Source organism: Falco naumanni, chromosome 3 (genome assembly GCF_017639655.2).
Source record: "Falco naumanni isolate bFalNau1 chromosome 3, bFalNau1.pat, whole genome shotgun sequence".
NCBI lineage: Eukaryota > Metazoa > Chordata > Aves > Falconiformes > Falconidae > Falco > Falco naumanni.
This window is the reverse complement of record NC_054056.1, coordinates 93,801,510-93,820,023: the sequence shown is the minus strand read 5'-3', so window position 1 is coordinate 93,820,023 and position 18,514 is coordinate 93,801,510. Positions and strand designations below refer to the sequence as shown.

The window sequence follows — 18,514 nt, the reverse complement described above, 5'->3', positions numbered from 1 at the left end:
CTGGAGCTTCCCACCAGCCACACCAGCCATCTCAACTGCTCGAAACACACCAGAGCTCCCTGCTGGATAAAACCGCATCCCCAGCCCTCAGTCTGTCACAAAGTGGATCTGATGAGACCTCTCAGCAGATGGGTCCAGACCTGCAGAGGCAACTCCATTTGCTGGGAGCTGGGCTGGAGACTCTGACCAGAGGAGCCCCTACGATTCCGTGCTGCAGCCAGGCACCTCCGGGGTCTGTTTGCAATGCTGCAATCAAAAACAGCCAAGCAAACCTGGGGCTGCTGCAGTGCTGCCTCTGCCACCGTGCAGCTCACATCGCTTTAATTCCTGGGTTTCAGCAATTAAGTACAAACGTCTGAGAACCAGGGAGCTCTGAAACGAGGTACATCCCAAAGGCAGCCCTGCGAGCCAGGTCCCTGCGGTGTGACCATGCCTCATCAACCCTTTCCCCCTGCCTGACCCTGACCCTGTCCTCCCACCCCTGCTCCCCATCCTTTTCTCCCCTAGGGCAGCCCCTGCCCAGCCCTGATGCTTTCATGCTTAATTCCCTACTTAAAAGCAGCCAGGAACAGCTTACCCCATGTGTCTGAGGCCATGATAGAGGTGCACCATAATCTGAATCACTCTCTGCTCTGGTACTCAGGGAGCAGGATTAGGTTACCTGAGCTAGCTTTCCTCTGGTTAATCAGTGCTAATTGATTGATTGGGGCTCACCCCACACACACTTGGGAGGGGCAGCACCACTCTATCTCAATGGAGCACATGAAACATATTTGCCCTCAGAAAACCACGAGCATCCTTTTCAAAGCAGCCGGGCATGTTCCCCAACAAAACAAGAAATCTCATTTAAGTGAGACGGACGGCAGCTGCATGCCTGCCAGTTAAACTGACACCTCTGCCTGGAGTGGGACCAACAGTGACAGTGCCCAAGTGCTTCTCAGGTGTGATGGCCACGTGCTGTTAAGAGCCTTGAAACCCTCTTCCCCGACCTCATGCCACACCGAGGCCCCTCAGTGCATTTAGCATGTACCACTCAGGACAGCTTTTTCCATCATCCTTCCCCTGGGGATCAGGGGAAGGTATGGGGAAATGGTATGGGGACCTGGTGTTTCTCCCAGGGGCTGGAGGGGCACTGGGGAGGACAGCAGGCGCCCATCTGCTCCAGGGAACGGGGCAGGGAAGGGGCCAGAAGGGAGGCGGGGAAGGAAGTGGTGGTTTCCATCAGCAGCAGGAGGGGAAATCCAGCAAGACGGCTGCTGCATCAGTGCCTGAGCCTCCCAGGGGGACACGTCATCTTGCTGAAAAAGGAACTCGTGTGCTGGGAAAGTTAAAAATTGTCTCAGGGGTTATTTAGTCACTGGCCACCAGCCACTACAATGGTAGTGGGAATACAGGCGTGACCATGTTGTATCCCCAGCACTCACGGCACCCAGGAGACAGGCTGCCTTTGCTTCCGCACACCTTGTCCCCAGCAGTGTGGTACAAGGGACATACAGTTGGTAGCCCTCAAAAGGCCAGAAACCCTGCCACCGTGCTCCCCTCACCTGCCACAGCAGCAGCCGTGCCCAGCTCTCCTCTGCCTGCACCCAGCCCCGTCACCCTGCGCATCACTGGCAGCCCGCAGAGATGGGGGCTGTGCCTGCCGGACATGCCTGGTGACATGAACCACTGGGCTGGTGGGAAAGGCTGAAGCATTTTGATTCAGTTATTCCTGTCCAGCTGGGAGCGATCTTGGACCTTCCTCCAGGGCACTGCATGGTTTAGAGGTGAGGCTATCCTCAAGTGCCATCATTTTTCACATTTTAACACAGGAGAGCATCCCTCACCCTGTGCCACAAGCAGACGATGGCAGGATCCCAGCTCAGCCCTCCCTGGACAGAGGGGCAGCACTGCCAGGAAAATAAAGTGAGTTAAAAGATGCAGTGGCATCCTCCCTTGCTCCACAAGGGTTACAGGACACGACCCCATCAGGGTCAGCAAAAGGAAATCAGTCGTTCTGGACAAGCTTCCCTGTCCTGCTGTTAACTTCTTTTTAAACCTCTGAAGGGTGTGAAGCAGCAGGGAGGAAGCCAGAGAAGCAGCAAAGGCTCTGATCCGAGATCTGTGTGCCGTTGATTTGTTGCCACAGAATGGGGATGGCAATTAACTGTCTAAAAAGTGGAACATGAAGGAGAGCCCAAGGAAGGAGCAATTAGCTTTTTCACATAAAGTAAGCTGGTTTGAATTGCTGTGGTCACCTACATGGTGAGACATCAGGAGACAAATAGTTGGGAAAGACAACCTTCTTACACTCCTTTTTAAGTTGCATACTGCAGACGTGACTTTTCACCCCATTGTTTCAGGGGGGTGAGCTGAAGGGAGGATTCTGCCGCTTCCAGGAGAAAGGACCTCTCAGGATGTAGGCTTGTAACCGGCAGCTTAAATTCAGCCTGTTAAATAAACGTGGGTTAGATTCAGGCTGAGGCTGTACAGGTGAAGTAAGAGAGGTCTCCAGATGCCACACAACTCACACATTCAACCTGAGATACAGCAGAGCAGAGACTAGCAGCAGATTTTGGACACGACTCAGATGTTTCCAGAAACATATGCAATTTCTGACATCCCAGCTTCTGGTGCAAGCCCACCTATAATTTATAGATCTGCTTTTCAAAAGAGAAGACAGTGGTTTTGGGCAGAGTGCCGGGCTGGAACACTTCATGCTCAGCAACAGACCTTGTATGAAGGTAGGCATGTTTCCAGTGACATCATTTTTTGGAAGGGCTGCCCTCTCTCCTTGCTCTCAGCGGATGGTCCGCTTTGGAATACCCACTGGCTCACTGTCTGCACCTCTATTCTTAAGATTTTGAATTCAAAACACCAGTTAGGACATACACCACCTGCGAGAGCATATTGCTGTGGCAAAGCCCATGAAACTGCAGGGAGTGTTAATTAGCTATAAAGCTCCTGTGCCAACCTTCTGTAAATGGTGTCATAGGGCTATAACTCTCCATTCAGCTCTCTGGGCAAGCTCCTGCAGATAGGATCTTGTTCCCTTCTGGATTGTTAGCGGATTTTACTGAAACTGAAACTGAAATGTTTCAATCCTTGTTGCTGCCAGAGAAACTAATGACCAGACAGCCCTACCTGGCAGGCTCTGTCATACAGCACATCAAGTTCCCCAACCTGAGTCCAGCAAAGTGATGACATGCCCCGGATAAAGCACAGGAAGATTCCCGTAGAAGCCCAGCATAAGGGGCCAGCACCCTCCAGATCAGGCCACCAGCAACCCATGAAGAAGAAGCCATCAAGTGGCAAATGCTGCAATCACTGGATACGGTTCTTCAGAGTGATGGTGAGTCATGGTCAATTCCCAGTCCATACACCTCTGGTATGTATCACTGGTTTTCACTGCAAATATTTTAAGTTTCTCCAGTATGTGCCTCAACCTTCTTATTTATAGAAATTAGTGAGGTTTTTCATAAAAAAAATGAAAAGGTGGCTTCCTATTAAAGCAAGGAAACAATGACAAAGCAAGAGGTATCAGTGGTAAAAAAAAAACACAGCTTGCCTAGCAAAACAGCTATCCTATTGTCGCATCAACATGGCACAGACAGGAGAAATTATAAATAGCAGCAGTAGTAATGCCTGGGAGTTGCATCTCGGTACCGCTGCCTCTAGCCACCTCCTTCTGGCTCCCGCTCACAGCGACACACGAGGGCAGGGATAGCAGCTAGACAGAAGATCCCCATCAGTTCTCTGACCCCAGACTCTGGCAGGGCAGACCCCAAGCTGGGAGCTCGCGGGGGATGCGGGGGACGCAGCAGGCAGGCGTACCCCTGACACTCGATCCCAGCTGAAACAGCAGCGGAGAACAAGGCTCTTTTGTTAGGAAACGCAGGGGTTTTTTGGTGCAACTAGCTGAAAGGCACAAGGGGAAAAGCCTGGAGATGGAGAAGGTAATTGTTTTTGACCGGTTGTCCAGTTACTTGAGATGCTGGTGTATAAAGCATCCTTGGCTACAATAACCTCTGTTCACAACGAGAAAGGCTTTGTGCCATTACTACAACACTGGACTAAAGAAAGGCAGAAGAACCAGGGGAGCCGCTGTGGGCTGGCTCTCAGACTAAACTGGGAACAGAGGATATCATCTGTTCATTCCTACTGGGAGGGCTTCATCAAGAGTGTAGCTATGTTGATGGAGGACAGCGAAGGAAACAGCCTGTGCACTTTCCTATTGCTTGCATATATTTTCAAAGACGTTGAAGACGTAGATGTATATGAATACTTCATTGCGTGACCCTCGCAACACAGGACAGGCACGGACCCCCAGACCCAGCCTGGTACTCCAGAGCAGTTGAAACAGGCTCCCACCTTCTTCAGGGTTTCAGACTAGCACACACCACTGGCGGCACAACAGCAGCTCAATCCCAAGCAATGGTTCAGCAGATGGACAGAAACTCAGCAGCTTTGGTAATCTGAAACATGTTACCTTGTTCAGGAACAGGCCAAATTCAGCAGATGAGATGGAAGTTATATATAAAGAAGAAATTTTATACTGAGGGTCGTGAAACACTGGAACAGGTTGCCCAAAGAGATGGTAGATTCCCTATCCCTGGAAGCATTCAAGGTCAGGCTGGACGGGGCTCTCAGCAATCTGATCTAGTTGAAGATGTCCCTGCTTATTGCAGGGGGATTGGACTAGATGACTTCTAAAGGTCCCTTCCAACCCAAACTATTCTATGATTCTAACTTGCTAACTTGACTGCTTCAAATTCTGCGTCCCTAGCCTAAGATCAGTATTTAGCCAAGATACTCACTCCTGGCCCCACAGCCGAGCCAAACTTTATCCCCAGCACCTATGTGAAGGTCATCTACACAGGGCATAAGGACTTTGATCTTGTTGATTGAGTGAAAAGTGCTGAGCACATTCCCTCCAGCCCACTGCAGCTGTGGGCACATGGACCTCCTCTGGCCCACTACAACCATGGGCGTATGGAGCAGTTGCATATCCCAGCAGGACTCCAGCAGCATAACCCCACTTGCAGCACAGTCTGGCTGTCACAGCACTGCCTGGTTGCCAGCCACTGCAGAAAAGAAACGGTAACTGGGTCAAAAATACAGGACACAGCTTATTCCCTATGGACACCTTTGCTGGCAGGTTGGTTGTGATACATACTGATGTTCAGTATGGAAATCGTCCTTAGGCATGGCTGCACGGCACGCTCCGGTTCATGACCAGCACAAGCAGGCAGTGGGTGCTCCAGCCCCTTGGTGGGGTGCAGGTTGTTCTGCACCAAATACAAGACCAAGCTCAGACCCCTCTGCTGCCATTTTGTCTTCAAAGCTGATTTCCTCAGTGACAGAGAAAGAAATCACGCAGAATCTCCACAATGACAGTAGGAAATGCTTCAAAACAGGCTGTGGCTCAAAACCACTGGCCCAGTAGCTGCTTGCAGGTGGAGGGCTGGGGCATGGCAACCCATGTTGCACTCTACAAGCTGGTGTTTACATTCCACAGCCACATACTGGCCACAAACCTCTGTGCCAGCAGAGTGGGGCTGTGACTGAGGGGTCCCAAACAGCCCAAACAAACAGCCAGGGATCTGCCAGGAAGCTGAGAGAGAGAAAACCCAATAATGAAATTAAGAAAACAAAAAAGGTAACTCTGACAACAGGAAACTCGGGTGGGGCTTTTCTTCTGACCATCTTGCAAAGGGGAAAAGGAAGATGAAGTGATTTCATAGAATCACAGAACGGTTTGGGTCGGAAGGGACCTTAAAGATCATCCAGTCCAACCCCCTGCCATGGGCAGGGACACCTTCCACCAGACCAGGCTGCTCAAAGCCCCATCCAGCCTGGCCTGAAGCACTGCCAGGGATGGAGCATCCACAGCTTCCCTGGGCAACCTGTGCCAGTGTCTCACCACCCTCACAGTACAGAATTTCTTCCCGATATCTAATCTGAATCTACCCTCTTTCAGTTTAAAGCCATTACTCCTCATCCTGTCACTACCTGCCCTTGTAAAAAGCCCCTCCCCAGCTTCCCTTCGGCCCCTTCAGGTACTGGAAGGCAGCCGCAAGGTCTCCCCAGACCCTCCTCCAGGCTGAACAACCCCAACTCTCCCAGCCTGTCCTCATACGAGAGGGGCTCCAGCCCTCTGACCATCGTCATGGCCCTCCTCTGGGCTCGCTCCAACAGGTCCATGTCCTTCTTATGCTGGGGGCCCCAGGGCTGGATGCAGCACTGCAGGGGGGTCTCACAAGAGCAGAGTAGAGGGGCAGAATCACCTCCCTCGACCTGCTGGCCACACTTCCTTTGATGCAGGCCGGGGTTCAGTCGGCTTTCTGGGCTGCAAGCAGGCATTGCTGGGCCATGTTGAGCTTTCTGTTCAGCAGCAGCCCCAAGTCCTTCCCCTCCGGGCTGCTCTCATTCCATTCTCCACCCAGCCTGTACTGATACTGGGGGCTGCCCTGACCCACGTGCAGGACCTTGCACTTGGCCTTGCTGAACTTCATGAGGTTCACATGGGCCCACCTCTCAAGCCTGTCAAGATCCCTCTGCATGGCATCCCTGCCTCCAGCATGTTGCCTGCACCACACAGCTTGGTGCCATCACCGAACTTGCCGAGGGTACACCCAATCCCACTGTCCATGTTTTCAACAAAGATGTTGAACAGTGCTGGTCCCAGCATGGATCTGCAGATGCCTGTGGTGTGAGCAGTGCAAGGGCAGGAAAGGGAGGCTGCAGAGAGCCCCAGCACCAAAATCAGTGCCGGCAGTGAGCTGAGCGACAGGTTTCACCCACCCGAGCAGCTGGCTTCAGCTCTCCCCATGGCCCTTCGGCTGGCATCAAGTGCTTTCCACAGGCTGCTCAGAGGTGCTCAGAGATGGCCTGAGACTCTGCCCTGCCCGCACGATGTGCCAGCAGCCTGTTGCCTTAGCCAGGACCCAGTATCTCCAGGAAATCTCTTTCCATGCTTTCTTCCCCCATGGCACAGCCAGGGGATAGCAGTGTGGAGAGAGTGCAGGGTGCCTGGCTGCTCTGACTTCCTCTGTTAAGCTTAACGGCAAACTCTTTCCGTTGGGGAAGGGAGTTGCACAGCTGCTGTATTCCTGCCTCTTGCAGCTTCTCACCACACAACCAGCCTTCTGATAAACCAGGCGGTACGTGCCAGGGCCCCTGCTTGCTCCCCAGTCACATCCTGGCTACAAAAATGGCAGCTTTTGTGGGGGCCCTGCAATAAGAACAAAGGTGGAAAGGGGATAGGCAGGAAAACTGAAGTGGTGAGGTGGGCTACAGGTATGGGAAACTGGACAACGGGTACAGCGTGGGAGTAAACCCCTTTCTAAGATAACAAAATGCAGGAAAGAAAGCCTTTCACCAGGGTGCTACAGCTCCAGATAGCCACTGTTTGGCTAGTGGCAGAAGGCTACATCTACCACAAAGAATGGAAGGTGGGGTCAAACACGTAGAATTATATAGAAAATGAGGAGAGCCAAAGCTAAGTAGCAGCATAGCTTCCTATGGAGCGGTCTGTGTGGGGACGCTCATGCCTTACAGGGGTTGGTCCTTCTGGAGCAGAAGACAGGACTGTTTTCACTCTTAAAATCGCCAAGATTACTCACAATGTGAGAATGAAGAGCCCTGGGAAGCCAGCCCTATTTTTCAGCTCCACATTCCCATAGCCCATGGGTAGCTACAGATGCTTCTCCCAAAGAGCTGTTCTCAGTTTCTGTGGCAATTTTTGTGATGACTTCCAGCTGGATCTGGGGAGGTTTTGGATTATAATCTAGCAACATCCTGGCTGCACTGCTGTGGAGAAATTGAGCTGTTAAGTCTGAGCTGCCCAGCCAGGTCTTATGAGGATGAGGATGGGGAGGGGGATTGCTTTTGTGCAAAACACAAACCAGCCATAACTTGGTTTTGAAGATCAGTAACCTGGCTCCAGAGGCAGTGTTGCAAGGAGGCAGAGGTTGTTGTTATCTTCCTTTTCACTCCAGGGAGGCTGTGCTGCTGCTATGCAAAGCCAGTGCAGCACTAGGGAGCACATGAACTCCTGAACAAAACCCCGGTGTGAGCCCCACAGGGCAGTGCTGTCAGAAAAGACACGGAGGAGTTAGAGCTCGCCCAGTCCTCCCTGTTCAGCTACACTAACATCAGCGCCCTCGGGCTTTGTACTTCGCTAACATGATATGGAAGATGATTTTGGATCCCTGTGCTCACTGTTTACTGCAGATCCCTTGGGAGTCTGCCAGCGCAAGGTACTGGATACCTGCTTATTCATGCCCATGCAGTGTGCACCATAAGCAAAGAGCCTGAAAACAGCAGCAGCAGAGCTGGAAGGTGCAGCTGGATGAAATAGGCTTGTTCTTCCGGAGAAAAATAGCCGGCACAAAATAACCCCTGACTAGTAGAAACAAGCCTATATTCATGTCTAAGCCAGATCTTCATGACTATCAAAGCCCTGTTGTTTGCCTTTGCATTTCTGTCTGTCTAAACGAAAGTGCATGTTCCCAAAGACTTTGATGCTCAAATCCTCTGAAGCACCCGAGTACCCCTGCTCTCAGTACTGAGGCACCTTGCAAGTGTCACAGCCCACGCTGACAGCAGGGGAAGACAGCAGCAGCAGACTCCTACCAGGTGAGGATTTGCACCAGGGTGGCTGTCCCTGCGCCGGCTGGACGTCCCCTCCGGTGCTGCATGCACAGCTCTGTGTCACGTTTGGCAAAGGTGCCAGGCGCCTCTGCGCCACGGAATGCATCTACGCGGCTCAGTCTCTGACACCCTGCAACAGCCAGAGCCATTCACCACTCTTCTATGCTCTGAAATAATTTTTAGTCTGCATTTCATAAAGACAAGAGACTTGTATAATCCCAAGGCCTGTCTGCCTGTTTTTTTTCCTGTATCCCCAGGTAACCTCAATCAAATTTAGTCAAGATGCCTCAGATATACTGGAGTTCCCATAAATCTACTGACAATTTGTGGCCAGGCAGAGAATAGAGCTCTATCAGTCACCCTGTCCATGGAAAGGAAGGCCATGCTCACCTAGTAGCACCTAGGTTTGACAGCAGATGACATGCCATTTAGCACATGCACCGGCCACCCCTCAGCACATGGGCACAGCTGGGGTGGCCATGCCACCACCTGCATCTGGCCTAGCAGCTACATCACTGGCAGCAAGATTTAGTGGGCCAGGCAGCTCAGGAGAGGTTGGAAGCCCAGTTTTCTCTCTTGCACCACTTAACAGCTTGTTTCCTGATGCTTTGAAGAAGCGGCAGCTTGCAGTGCATGAAAATACAGTTCCTTTTCCTATGTTCATTTGATATTTCTTTGGATTGTTTTTGCAATGACATTTTTAGTAGCTGTTTCTATTTATTTTTCCTCTCTCTTTGGGTTTAACTGCGCTCAAGCTACTGCTGTTAAGAATCACGGGCAATTTAATGGCTCACCTCTAATTTTAAGCTGTCACACTTACAGTATCGCTTGTCCACAGGACTCTGCCACATCCCTGGTAGCTGACAGCTAACGTCCTGTGCTTGTTCAGGGGGTTCTGCCAGTTGTACAGATAGAGCAAGTACAGATCTGGGGGGAAGGCTCTATGTGAGCGTGGCAGGAACAGGAACGGAAGAGTTTGCCTCAGAGCAGCTCAGGATGCTCCCCAGATTATGCAGGCCAAGCAAAGACTGTATGTACCACAGCTGTTTTTAAAGTCCTTGCTTTGAGCTAAGCCTGCAGTGCTGGACTAGGTGTAATCCCCTCCATGATCCCTTTCTTCCAGTCCCCTTTTGGATGAGTTATACACAGCCCTGATGTCATACTTTGTCCTCCCTTTCTCCTCCCAGCCCTTGGCTCAGTGTGGAACAGAGCTCACAGTGCACCACATGACACCCATGCGCACCCAGCCCTGGCCAAGGCTAAGTGAGGCTGACGTTGCAATAGGCTGCTGATGACTCGCTTCTCTGGGTCAAGTCATCTGCGTCTGGTGCTCTCAGTACTGCACTAAACACATAAGCCTAGGGAAGGATGCTCTCGAGTGAGCTTGGGTGGGAGTAAAACACCACTGCAGCTAAGGGTTTGGTATTTCTCACCAAAACAGCCATGAGATGAGCAAGCGCACGGAAGGTATGGATGGACACCAAGGTATGGATGCTTAGAGCAGGATGAACATTTCTAGAAAGCAGAAAACCTCTGAAACGTTCAGATGCCCTCTCAAGCCACCCACGAGCAGCATTTGCCACAGCCTCCAGCAGCCAGCGCTCTTGCTCTGCTCCTCTGCAAAGGCGACTGGGACTCACAGCAGTCCCAGTTCAACGCATGCTTGAATATAAAAGCCTATTTGTTTCAACTCCCCCCCAGTGTCAAAGTAAGGCAGTGAGTCGTCATCTTTCCCAAGAGGGGCAGGGAATTTGTGCAGTGTTAGGTCACTTGCTAATTTGTGCTTTACCTGGCATTTTGTTACCTGCCACCTTTGGCACTGCAGATGACCAGACTGGTTTGACTGCCATACTAGGGGGGGCAGGGTCCCTCTCAAGCTGGGAGGAGAAGCTGTTGAGGGCCAAGGATCATCCCCAGCAGGGCTCTTTGGCCGTGTGGTTATCTCGGCGGGTAGGAGAGCTCCTGCTCCATTTCCAGCCCAGCTCTCCTCTTCCTCCGCTCACTGACTGTGTTTCTTTGCAGACTCATACAAAGCCCAAGGGGAAAGAAGGTAGCCTGTCAAGAGGGACGGAGGCAGCTCTGCGAGTCTAAATTGATGTCCTTACAAAACAAAAAAACTGAAGTGTGTTTTATATAACGCTGATAACATGGCAGCATTGGGATGTGAATTAGGGCTTTCAGAGAAGCCAAGGTGCTTAGCCAGAGACGAACATCTGTTTTCCACACTGGTTGGGCCCTGCCCTTCTGTGAAGAGAAAGAGGACAGGAGCCAAACATGTTAGACATTAAATCCTGCCCTAGGCACCTCTTACAGCTCTTGGTGAACCCCACCTTGCTCTGGCGGGGGTCTGCTCCCCTTCCTCTGGGCAGTCCTTGAATTCCTCTTCCCATCAGATCACTTCCCAGCCCCAGGGCCTGAGGTCCCTCTTGATGCATCACCCCTTCAATCCTTTTACCAACACTCAACCCTTTCATCTCTCCCCTTCCACTCTCCCACTTCAGGTAAAACAGGGTGACCAAACAATTAGTGCTGATTATTCCTCCAGAATTGTGCTCCAAAGGGTATGGTTTCACAGGAAGCCGTTAAGGCCAATGAACATTTTGTCAGCACTGGAAGTCTCCCTTTGTCCCCTGGGCCACACACTCTGCTGCTTATCTTGTGTCAGCTCTGACAGAGAGGATTTAAGTCACTAAACTACCCCAAACTAACTCACTGCCAAAAATAAGAAAAACGCCTTATAACCAATCAACCCTTAAGAGGGAAGCAGTCAGGGCCGCATGGGCTGGAGAAGGGGAGAAAACCAAACCGTGAGGACAAGGGAAGAAGGGACCAAGAAAGGGGAATGGTATTCTCCCCTCAGCAGCAACAAGTCACCGGGCACATTCAGCTGCCAGTGGAACCACAAACGGTCAGTCAGTGCCCTCTAAAGGATGGCCAGGCAGGGCCATGCTCCCAGCCTTCCAAAACCACCAGGTTTGGCCATGTTGGGTCCCAGCTGTAACCCAAAATGCATTGGAAGCCATAGATCCCACAAAATGCACCTGCACTGAACAGTCATTACAATATAGAACAGTGGCAGTACCCTGCTTCCCACTTCTTACAGTTAAGAGCATTATTAGAAGACAGTTATTGACTGCCAGTATAATCCCTTGGAACCGAGCGAAGAATTCTGCTGTGGTGCCATTGGTAGAGAGGGGAACAGGGTCAGCTTTGGCTGGAAAGCCCACATCACGCTATGAGCAAGCTGTCTGGCTCCTTTCACAAGTGAGGGCCACAGTCTGATGATACAACAAATTGAGCTGTAATGTCCTAAAACTGAGTTAAAAGCAGCGTGTGACGTGAAGCACTCACCGACATGAACTCCTCCTCACGGTGGTCCACATTTGTCCAAACAATTGTGATAGATTTACTTCATAGCAGCAGGGCTTTACGCAGGTTCTGTCATCATGCGTCCAGGCCAGGGTTTCATGACACCTTGTACAGCTACCTAGGAGGTTGCATCATTTGTTCCTTCTTGCTCTCCACCTGCCCCTTTAACACTGATGTCACCAGTTTCCTTCAAATGCAGATCCCTTCAATCCTGTTTGCAATTTTTCTCTACTATATGCAGGTCTCCTCCTCCCTCAGACCTCAGGTCTTGTGTCCAGCTCCTCCAGATGTTTGTCCAGACCCTTATGCAACTGTTTCAAGTCACCCTGGAAAGGTGAGCAGCACAGCACAGAAATTGTGCCGGCAGTCGGAGAGGGGAGCCCGGCAGGCAGATCTGCAGGGTCCTTAGGTGGGTGCAGCATTGTGGAGCTGATAGGCATGGACCAAGGTGAGGAGTTCAACCAAGCCAGCCCAGGCTCAATGGGAGCTCATTCGAGGACGACCCTCATTCTGAGGGTCCCATAAGGGCTGTCACCAGTCAACTCGTGCTGTGCATGGGCTGTTCCTCCATGCCCTGCACGCACCCTCCTCAGCAAGCATCCTTCCCATGCCACGCTGCCGCTGCAGACCCACCGCCACTGGCAGCGGCAGCAGGCTGCAGGAGGCACCGTGTGGCCACGCACAGAGACTAGTCCAGCCCTGCCACCCTGCCTCTCTCTGTCCTCTGCCTGGCTCAGTTTCACACAGGTCTGTTAATCATACTCTACTGCAGCTTCGTTTTGCTTTTTGTTTTCCCTCTTTGTACTTCATCTTCAAACAGTTCTTGCACTTTCCTTTGGCTCATCATGGGAGCCGAGATAATTAGTTGCAAGCTGCCAGGGCCTGCAGGGCTGCGCTAGAGGAGCTGCAGGCTGACATTTCAGAGACAGCAGGGTTTCGGCACTGGCTTAGAAGATGCCAGGCTACTGATTCAAAGGTGGCAGGGCTATGATAAAATGGTTAAAGGGTCTCAACTAAGACCTGTGAGAAAAGTTATGGGTGAAGTATCATTCATGGAGCCAGAAACACAGAAGTATGTCCTGCATAAAGGCAATCTCAAGTCATAGTGAACAGCTAAAGGACTTTATACATAGAGAAACTGGCCAAAGCATCCTTTGAGATTTGGTCCTTCCAGTTCTCATGGCAAATTAATTAACTGCAGCCGGTCCAGTGAAAGTTAATGTTTTCTCTCAGTCCACACACTCTTATGCTGCTGCCACCAGCCTTTTGCAAAGGGAATATGCACAAAATCTCCGCAACACAAAAGGGCTGGCACCCCATCATGCATGCGGTGTGCATGTGGCAGAGCAATAGCAGCTTGCTCTGGAATAGGGATCAGCAGACTGGTACATGCTGGCACAAAAATCACTATCATGTATATGTGCTAATTCAGCAATGCCTATTTGAAACAGATTACCTCTTCGTGCCAGAGCTCACTCCAGTCTGAGCCAGCAGCACAAGACCAGCCTGACCACTTTCCAATACATACCCTGCAAAAGAGACACAGCTTTGTTAGGAGAAAAATAGTTGGGGGAAAAAAAAAAAAGGGAAAAACAAAATGTTCTGCACTTCCACTGGGGCTAGAATAAGAAGGAACTGCAAAAATTATTTCCAAGGTAAGGAGAGTAAGGCCCTGGAATAGACTACCTTAGAGACTACTGTATTGCCATCCTTGGAGGATTTCTATGAAAAAGCTTGAAAAATCTCAGTCGGGATGATACAGTGTTGTCACTTGGGGAAAGAATGGACTAGGACACTTACAATGGTTCCTGCCTCTTCTCCCCAGCCCCCCAAGTATGCATCTTTAACAGTCTACAGTCTGTCATAATCTAGGTGTTTGCATAGAAATATAGCAATAATTCTTTTCCCCAAGTATACAACACTTACCAGTCACTGTGTGGCACTTCAAGGGCACTCAGGAACAGCAGTATGATACTCAAAATGTTTTTACTTCAAGTACTTTGGCTCTTAAGGAAGAAATACCGTAGCTACTGATGAAGGGAGCAAGCCTCAGAGTTAAGCAATTTGGATTCTAGCTAGTAACGGGCAGAGGGAGAGAGAAACACCTAACCTGTTTTTCACAATACCTTCATTTGGTGCTTTCTAAGCAAGGGGTGTGGGCTTCCCCCTGGCAGAAGAGGACAGGGGAAACAGAGCAGAGGATGTGGCTGTATTAGGGATAGGGATGGAGCAGCATGAAAGCTCACTCTCAGGAAAGGAAGAAGGGGTGAGAGACCAGAACCAGCAGGAGACCAGGAGCAGCTGAGCCTGTCCCACAGGGCAGCCAGTGAGAGCCAGGCACAGACTCCACCTGCTCCTGCACTGCACTGTCCCCATCCCTCCAGAGCAAGCCTTCCCAGAGCAGCTCCATGCCCAGCCCCAGCCCCTGCTCTAGGACTTCTTCCTCTGTCCATCCACCTTTCCAACCCTGCTAGTGTCTCCCAAAGCGTAATACTCAACCAGAGTTCTTAGAGCGAGGAGGGGGAGGGGGAGTATACTCTTGAGGAGATACGAGGGGGAAAATGCTGCAATAATCCTGACCAAAGTCATCTCAGTACCTTCCCATTTCCTCACCTGCACTTAGCAGTGGAGAAAATCCCACAGCACAAACCTCTTGCTTTGTTTGCTTCAGGCACATTATAAAGTATCTAATCATTACCTCTCCCATGTCACGGCTGCCTGAGAATGACACTTCCTTCACTGCCAAAATGACTGCTCCTTCACAAGTTCAGTAAGGGAAACACATACAGTTCTTCGTGTGAGTGAAGAAACACTCTTCTTCAAATAGCCCCAAACACAAGAAAGCAAAACTGGTTTTGCCCGTATTCAAGAAGATTCAAAATACAGAGCTCTGCAATGTCTTGATGTAGGGGGTTTTTTTTCCTCTTTATTTTTTATTAAACAAATTATTCAATTTGGGATTGGCTCTGCTCAAAACATTATCTAGCACTGAAAAGGCTATCTGGGCTAAGTAGGCTACCAAAGGCAAACAGTGTTATCAGCTAGGCTCTCAGTTTAAAGAAACCAGCACGCCCTTCAAAAGGTACACGTTCTTCCTTATCTCTTTAGCACAGGCCACCAAGGTTTTAGCTTTCACAAAGCAATTTTAGCACATGGCATTGCTCTGTAGCTAAACAGAAAAGGAAAATGCTGAGATGTGAAAAAGATCATGCAGTTCCTGAACTACAAAACTTTTTTTTTTTTTTTAATCAACTATCAGCTGTGATAATTAAAAAAAAAAAACTTCAATATTAACACTTTTCGGGTACAATTTAAAAATGTTTCCTGTGGCTAACTATAAAGCTGGGTTTGTATAATTTTGAACAGTTTAGTGCAATCCATCATGTATCAAAAAGTCATGATTCCTAGGCAACAGAAAAGGAAATTTATTGAAGTCTGAACACATTTCAATAACTTCCTTATTTCCATGATAGCCTAGAATAAAAAAAACCAATTGCACTCACAAATCATAATACCACTGGCACAAAAGAAAATTCTTGTATCCACTTAGAACTTTAAGTTACAAAGGATCTTTAACTTTGGCAGAACTTATGTTTAGAAAACACATATCTGTGTAGTCTAACATATTAATCAACTGCTGTAGCGAAAAGTACTGTGTAAACTTTGCTCTTTTTCACATTTGGTAGTTCTATTAACATTTACATGAAAGGAAGTAACACGTCCATCGTCCATCAGGTAAGTCATCTTATCTGGATTGCAAAATACTTCAAAGATTTACAGTTAAAGAATTATTACCCCTCATTCAATTCCTGTTTGGCATAGGTTCCCTGAAGGTGACAAAGGAAACGCTTGTGTCTTCCAGCTTAAGCTCAAGCCTGGGGTTTCAAAAAAAGCAGTTTCTGTGAAGGTGGCCAACTTCTAGGCCCAGCCACATGTGTAACACCTGCAATGACAGGGTGTACACTCGGGTCTGGGCAATAGGCCCAGCTGACCAAGTGTGCTACAGTAACTTTTATCAGCCACCACTGTAGAAATTGAAAGCAGCAGAGCTAAAGCAGATCTTGGAGAGAGACAGATGAGAATATCAGGTAATACACAATAAGGGCTCTCCTGCCAGGACCCCTTCCTAACCCCAAACCTCAGTCGTGGCTCTGGACTGTAGTTCTGGGTGGGCAATCAGCAGAACCAAGCATGCAATCATCTAAGTCCTTGAGACTTAGTCACAATTGATTAGCAAAATGGACCAGCACCAGAATCTAAAGCATAATGCAAATCTTGTGCCTCAGCCACAAAACCCTCCTTTTTCTTGTTGCCCTAAATTACTCAGGCCACATTTTGAAAAGTAAGTTGAGCATGTTTGTTAACAGGAGGAGGACAAGGTAATTGTTTCAGGCACCATCAGCTAATTATACCTACCTCCCACTGTGAAGAGTTTTTTTCTTATAAAGGATATCTAAAGTTCCTGTTTAACACTTCATGCAAGTATGGGGCTTTCACTAACCATTACATCCTTGCTTCAAGTCAAAGCAACGGGAGTGCAATCTAGGAGGACAAGATCCAAGAAGTGTAATATTTTGCCAAAAGAAGAAATACTAGACATGCTTAATTAGAACGCTCCAGTGCTTTTGAACAAAAATGTGAACTTTTCTGGATATCCATCTGAAGTTAAGAGGGCATTTTTACTGCCCTAATAGCATTTAGTGTTAGAAAACTCCGAAGCCATAGATTGGTAAGAGGCTAATAGTGAGATCACTATAAAGTCCCTCTCTCCTAAGCAGAACTTGCAATTATTCTTTTTTAATTGAGCAAGAGAGAAGAAATGCCCTACCACACTCTGGGCTCTTTCTTGTCATCATCCAGGAATGCCGAGGACAGAAATGGAGTGATCTAGCTCACATGACAGAGAAAGAACATGCCTAGGCAAAAAGAAATACGTAATTTGCCCAGGTGCCAACGACAGAGAAGTGCAAAAAACCCAGCAGTATGAAAAAGGACAGTTTGGGGAAAGGAGATGCACTGAAGAACAGAACTGGGTGAAAGCAGAAACTGAAACAGTACATTATACATCCTAGGGAGGGCATTATAAACCAGTATTTAAAGTAGAGGTATTTTTTTCCCCTATAAAAATCCAGCTTAAATTTTAACACACGTCTCAAACCTCGCTATAAGATACTGTTGACTCTGGCCATTTGTTTTTACTCATCCGACAGAAGTAACCATTGCTATAGCAGGGCTTCCAGAAGAGGACATGCATTTGTCAGCTGCTCTGAATGCAAACTCAGCATCTCAGCTTGAAACACCAGTGCGGGTGGGTCTGAATGAAGAAGTCATACTTTGCCATGAAACAGATGGGGAGATGCCAGCTCTACTGTGGGTTTGGTGATCTCCAACAAGAGGCAGTAAAACTGCAGCAGCTGCTGAATGCAAGTGGAATCCTTCACATGTGACAGCAAAATTCTGTAAGGACTCCCTCCTACAGCTCTATTTAAACCTGAGATGGCAAATGCTGGTGAAAGAAAAATAAAACAAGATAGAAAATATAAAACAAGATATTAAAATGCAGTCAGTTCTTCCTCTTTCTGTTGTAACTTTATTAGAAAACAAACAAACAAACAACCCTACAAAAATCCCACACAGAAGAAAAACTACATCAAACATAAAAGAGCTGTTATTTCCAAGACTTGTGCAAATCTAAGATCTGGCTTCTTTTGTACATTTGTACTAATTGTTTAGCAGGAATGAATCACATTTGATTTGATTCTACTCTTTTGTGATAATAAAGATCCATGGAATTCTAAAAGACAGGAATTTTTTTTTAAAGTCTTCATTTTTTTAGGACTGGGGAAGCTAGCTAAAAATAAACCAGCAGCATCCCTTGCCACAGGTTTTCTAAAATGCGCAGGATCACTCTGTCTCTCTGAAATATTCTTTACCTGGTACAAATCACAATATGCATTTGACAAGCTTCTAATGGGCCATTATTGCCTTAAAGCATCCCTCCAAATTGCCTAGAATAATGGCAGATGCCTTCACACACATTAAAACTACAAAAAGATAGCCAGCTAATTCCCAACACTGTTTGATCTACAACCAAAACTTTAATATTTTAAAGCAAAATATGGCAACAAAATACATTTAGCTTAAGGAACAAACTGAGCGGAGCTTAAAATGCTGTTTCCACTAAACCTAACTTGGCCAGTCTATTGACAACCCTGCTCCCAGAGATGCAGCTTCAAATTTTCCTCCAGCCTTTTGTTGCTTCTTGCGCAAAATCCACGATACCGAAAAAGGTGCAGTTTGGGTTTGCACAGCTCAGGGGGTTAACGAAAGGCACCGCCGCCCCCCTCATGAGCCAGCAGGCAGGCTTGCAAAGCCTTTGAATACCGGTGCAAGCACATCGAGCCCGTGAGGTGATGCTACCCGGCGCCCAAATCAGCCCTGGAAAGAACCTGTAAAAAAACACGCCCGAACGAGGCCCGAAGCCGTGCACCGGCGGCAGAAACCTCTCGGT

At 48.7% G+C, this 18,514-nt stretch overlaps 1 long non-coding RNA gene across 1 annotated transcript; it reads right to left on the bottom strand.

The window, feature by feature from the left end:
* Positions 1-4,691: 4,691 nt before the first annotated feature.
* LOC121085634 lies at positions 4,692-17,507 on the bottom strand. Its single transcript, XR_005827134.1, has 4 exons — positions 14,617-17,507; positions 13,460-13,532; positions 5,156-5,593; positions 4,692-5,063 (listed from the first exon to the last, which is right to left on the bottom strand). It is a non-coding gene; the product is annotated as an uncharacterized LOC121085634 (long non-coding RNA).
* Between the last annotated feature and the right edge of the window lie 1,007 nt (positions 17,508-18,514).